A 5728-nucleotide genomic window follows, 5' to 3' on the forward strand; every position below is an offset into this window, starting at 1 on the left:
CCTCGGTGATCATCGCCTTCGAGGAGCTCACGATCATCAAGGAGGGGACCGCCGAGGAGACACCCGACTCCAAGTGGTTGGCTGAATCTTTTGAACCTATAGAGTGTTAAGGGGGTCCTCATAGACCACAGCAATTTCGAGGACAAGGTGGTGCGCATCGGCACCACGCTCTCCTCCAAATAGGAAAGCGTGCTCGTCGGCTTCCTCCGTGCCAACAGAGACATCTTTGCATGGAAACCCTCGGACATGCTAGGCATTCCGAGGGAAGTCATCGAGCATGCCTTGAAGATCAGGCCAGGCTCTAGGCCGATCAAGCAGCATCTGTGCCACTTCAATAAGGAAAATCGTGAGGAGATCACAAAGCTTTTGGTGGCCGAATTCATCAAGGAAGTGTATCACCCCGAGTGGTTATCCAATCCCATTCTTGTACAAAAAAAATGGGAAATAGAGAATGTGTGTTGATTACACGAGTCTCAACAAAGCGTGTCCATAGGATCATTTTCCTTTGCCACGCATAGATCAAAACCTCAGGGTGCATGTTGGCGGTCACTAACGACAACATTTGACCACCAATTATAGTCTAAAACAAGAGAAATAAGCATACTTTTAGCACATATTCATATACTATTAACCTAGTTCCACTTGTATTCGAGAAAATATGTTTTGCAGGACACATCTCCGAATCAAGTGGAAAACACACGAAATAAAGTAAAAACCGCAAAGTAGAACACGCATTTCCAAACTACGCAAAGCGGAGAAACAAGTAAAGGCCCATCTACGCAAATTATCAGGGCAGAACACCACCATAGAAGGGGCCTAGGACTAGCCTAGAGCCCACAGGAGAAGGGCGGTGGCTAACTGGGCCATCCCAGGTGCGGCCGCACCTAGGGTGCGCCCGCACCCCCACCGCCTCCTCTCAGGCCCAGTCTTCTACGGTGGTTGCATGGCGGCATGCATAGGTGGTTTTGAGATGTTTCCTAATTTTCCTACGCCAAACCGCCTATGCTTCACTATATAAGAAGAGGAGAGGCTCACATTGAACACACACATCATTTGGAGTTCTACCTCACTACCTCTACTTGTATTCTTTAGCTTAGTTCTTAGTTCTTTAGTAGTATTTGGAGCAAGAGCAAAAGCTATCAAGGAGAGGTTGTCTCCTTGGAAGAAGTGTTACTCGGTATGAATAATTCCATAAATAGTTCTTCCAAGTTCAAGCTCTCATTTCATTTATATAGCAATGCATATGAACTAGAGTATAGTGTTCATGTTATAATCATGATATATGAACTAGTATATAGTTTGTATGTGATGATCTTAACATGTTCAACAACAAGCTTAATCATTCATATAATGGATATGAGTAGAATTAGAGCTAGGGTTGAGCTAGCGGTTCATCGTGCCTTCGGGTGTGCCCATATCCTTGCTTGTCAATACGTAGGGTTGGAGTCCTAGGGGGTATGGGTAGTTTCTATGTAATCGAGTGTGGTGCTCGGGTACATAGGAGAAGATGAATACATTTCTCTTTCCACGGTTGAGAGGTAGGTGGTAGGTGGTGATAGCCCTGTCCGTCCTTCATAATCCCTCACGTTCGTCTAGGGTGTAGGAGTCTAAATTGTCACATGAGGATGCTAGCAGACCAGCACTCGATGGCCTCCCAACCTATCTCACACATAGTTCTAACTCTAACCGTATTTGTTGTATGATTATCAACTATTCTTTGCATGGCTATATTAGAACATGCCTGCTCCACTTAGGAATATTCTTTTATTCTTTATTTTCCTTTTATCCTAGAGGTTGGCCTAGATGTGTGTCCACTATCCATGAAATACCATTTTTACCCCTGTAATGAACTGTGGTCCGCTATGCACGTATGCAATCATGTTCATGTCAATGATAGACTTGGTATACCTTGCCCTCCTTTGGGAAAATATAAATAATGATACCCTGAATACTTCTGGGTGAAATGCTACAACGATAGATCCGTACGCTTGTGGAATTGTCTGTAATCTTAAGGACTATCGTAGTTGGTGTTTCCTAATGGTATTGCTAAGATTAACTCAATCTTAGTAATGGTGTTAAGAAATATCAACTGGCTTTTCTGGCACCATTACCGGTGATGGACTTAAAACCTCCTCACTTGGTGATTGCGTTTAGAAATGCCAACAAGCATTTCTGGTGCCGTTGCCAGGGAGGGAAATGGATTACTAAGTCTAGCATAACATGAACAATGATAACATGCATGTCATGGTAGCCATAGTTTATGCAGGTGTCAGTGCGGGACCCATGGGATACCCCGCAAGGAAGGGAGAAGATCTAGTCTAACTAGGATTCTTCCTCTGTAATCCTAGTAGTAGTATTATTCTATAATCCTACTAGGAACCCTCATTGTAAACCGACTAGGATTCTGACCTCCTGACTATATAAAGGAGGGCAGGGTTCCTAGAGACAGGACTTTTAACAACACAACACTTCACAATCAATCCAACGCAAAGGCTAACGCCGACTGGACGTAGGACTATTACTCGATCCACGATCGAGGGTCCGAACCAGGATAAATCGACTGTCTCTTGTGTTTACCGTCGAGTTCTACATACGCTGAAGCCCGAACATACTGCCTCGGGTACCCCCGTGATAGGCTATCGGTGGTCAAACATCGATAGTAGGCTCATTCTGCTTGTTTTCTTCCTTGTTGTGGAACAAAAATAGGATATTGCATGAGTGGTTTTGACCTGCCGAACAACTACCTTGACAACTCGGAGGCACTCCTAAGGAAGAACAGGTCTCATACCTCTTCTTCTTCTGCTACTCCACCGGCAGTCTTACCAGTCATCCCCGTACCATCCGCTACTATCTCCACGGCCAAGTCACTCCACGACTACTCCACCCCCATGGTTGCCAACGTGCCTGTTGGGCCCGCTGTCATCACCGGGACCAGAAACTTTGAGCTCCGGACTGGCCTCATTACGATGGTGCAAGCAAGCCAGTTTTGTGGCTTGCCAAGCGAGGACGCGAATGCACACCTTCAACACTTCCTTGAGCTATGCGACACCATTGTCATAAAGGATGTCGCACCAGCTAGCATCAGGCTCTACCTGTTTCCCTTCTCCCTCGTGGGGAAGGTGAAATAGAGGTTCTACCAGAGCAAGGAAGCCATGAACACATGGGACAAATGTTTCACGGTGTTCCTCGTGAAATTTTTTCCCATGGGCAAAACCACTGCCCTGAGGGGGGAAATTTCAAACTTCTAGCAAACATCACTCGAGTCCATCCCCGAAACATGGGAAAGGCTTTAGGATTACATCCAAGCTTGCCCACACCATGGGATGGAAGATTTGCTCATGCTCTAGAATTTTAAGAAGGGCCCACGCCCATGTCAAAGGGGCACATCAATGCCACTGCTAGAGGAGCGTTTCTCTCCCTCACCGTTGATGAAGCCAAGGCTCTCGTCAAAAAGATGGTGGCAAACCAGAGCTGGGGGAGGAACAAAAACAATAATAAGGCATGCATACTATGAAGGAGGCAGACATGCTTGCCGCAAACATAGACTTATTAATGAAAGGACTAGACAAGCCTGCTGCGGAGAAAGAAGCCATGTCAAGCACCATCCAGGCCATGGACTCACACATGACATGTCAAGTCTGTGGTGGAGTTGGCCACTCGAGGAATGACTGCTCTGAGGCCCATGAAGAAGCTTCATATATCAACAACAGGTATCGCCAACAAGATAATAACAACGGGTGGAACGATCAATCCTGCTCGCAAGGAGGTAATAATTTCAATTCAAATCAACCCTCCTTGAAAGACCTAGTTTTAGGTCAAGCAAAAATTAATGAAATTCTTACCAAAAAGCTTTCATATAATCATAAAATGATAGAAAACATAAACTCTAAACTTGAAAATCTATCATCATTGTTAAAAATCAACTGAGCTTCAATAAAATGATTGAAACACTATTGACGGTAGTTAACAACCAATATAAACTATTAATTATTCATGTATAAGGGCATAAATATAATCACCAATGAAGGTTTAGGGGCTTAAACTGGTAAATTCCATGAGTTTTGGTGAATCTGTGTTTTTAGCAGGGTTTAATCAAAAAACCGTCAAGAGGGATCTAAATGTCAAAGGAAATTGTGGAATTCCAGGAGGCTCTCCACAAAGCAGACCCCGAGGGGCTGCCATGTGGGCCAGCTGGCCCCACCTACAGGCCGCCTGGTCCCTAGGCCCACCTGTCAGCCTCTGCGTTGCATAGTCAGTTCCCCACCGCCTTTGAGGATGCATCTAAGCCGTTGCTTAAGTTGGTTTGATCCAAGGGCTCACGTTGGACCCTTAGAGCTATATAATCCAGCCCCTGCTGCCCTCCCTCATCAGATCCTCAGAGATCTAGAGAGATCCCGAAACCCTAATTCATATTCTCTTTATGAGGATTAGAGCTAGCTATCAAGAGAAGATTAGACCTCCATTAGATCTAGTCTTTAGAAATAGAGAGATGGAGAGTGAGGGAAGAGTTTGGAGAAGGTGCCGGCCTGTCGATGCTCTCTCTATGGCTTGTACCATGGCGAAAGTCAACCTATGTCTGAGATTTCTCTGGTAATCAACTTCTAATTTAAGTAACGTGTTTATATTGTTCTTCTGGTTTGTGAGTCTCTTTTGAGTGCTTTAATCTATTGGCCTTAGGTTAAAGTATTATTCGTAGTGTAAGCGTGGTGCTTAGACTCAGGTAACTCATGGATGTACCCTATATTTCGGATCGGTGGTAGCTTGCGAGGGTGAATCTTATAGCCTCGTTGAATCCTTTGTAGTCCACCTCCCATTTGTAGGCCTAGCTGGATTTAAGTTACTATAGGAAACATACGCTTCCTGTGTTTTCCTTAGTAATATCCCCAATTGAACAATAGAAGACATAGCTTGTCAGGATTAGAATTAGAAGACTTTAGCGATCTCCTCTACACTCCTAACTTTCTTAAGTCTTATTGCTACTCTGGGTTAAGTTGGACCATAGTTAACCTCACACATTTCCCAGTGGATACTGATACTTGGAATACCTCCGGGTGAAAGCTACAGCGGTATCCATGTGCTTGCGGATTTATCTATGTGCGTTAAAATATATCAACAAGCTTTCTAGCACCGTTGCTGGGGAAACAGTTGTTGAATTAACTATGAACCTAGCTTAACCTTGTATTATATTCTTTTATCTTTTTATTCCTTCATTCTTTTCTTTTCTTTTCCATTATGAATTCTACTCCTATCTATCAATACACTAAACCCACGAGCATGAGCTTTGGGCCACCTAAATCTGTAGAGCCTATCCTAACACCTGGCTATGAGGTACACCCATGTTTAATAAAACTGATTCGAGATCAATCCTTCTCGGGAGAAGGCGATGAAAACCCATACTCGCACCTACAAGAGTTTGAGCAGACCTGTGCATGCTTGCGTATCGTTGGCATGTCTAACAAGCCCTTAAGATAGAAGTTGTTTCTGTTCTCTTTGACGGGAAGAGCTAAACATTGGTATAGTCAAACCGTAGGAAGTATGCAAGGAGATTGGGAAACGTTATGCTCTAAATTTTGTTTATGTTTCTTTCATATCTCTAAAGTGGTTAGCCTTCGGAAAGAGGTTCTAAATTTGAAATAACTAGAAGAAGAATCTCTTGGTACATCATGGGATCATTTTAATGAACTCATCATCACTGGCCCAGACCTTGCCATTCAAGACCCTGTACTTC

The 5728-nt window shown here is 44.1% G+C and overlaps 1 non-coding gene across 1 annotated transcript; it reads right to left on the reverse strand.

Moving 5' to 3' along the window:
- Positions 1-3218: 3218 nt before the first annotated feature.
- On the reverse strand, positions 3219-3325 carry LOC136484465 (small nucleolar RNA R71). Its single transcript, XR_010765984.1, has one exon. It is a non-coding gene; the product is annotated as a small nucleolar RNA R71 (small nucleolar RNA).
- Positions 3326-5728: the final 2403 nt, after the last annotated feature.

Source organism: Miscanthus floridulus, chromosome 9 (genome assembly GCF_019320115.1).
Source record: "Miscanthus floridulus cultivar M001 chromosome 9, ASM1932011v1, whole genome shotgun sequence".
NCBI lineage: Eukaryota > Viridiplantae > Streptophyta > Magnoliopsida > Poales > Poaceae > Miscanthus > Miscanthus floridulus.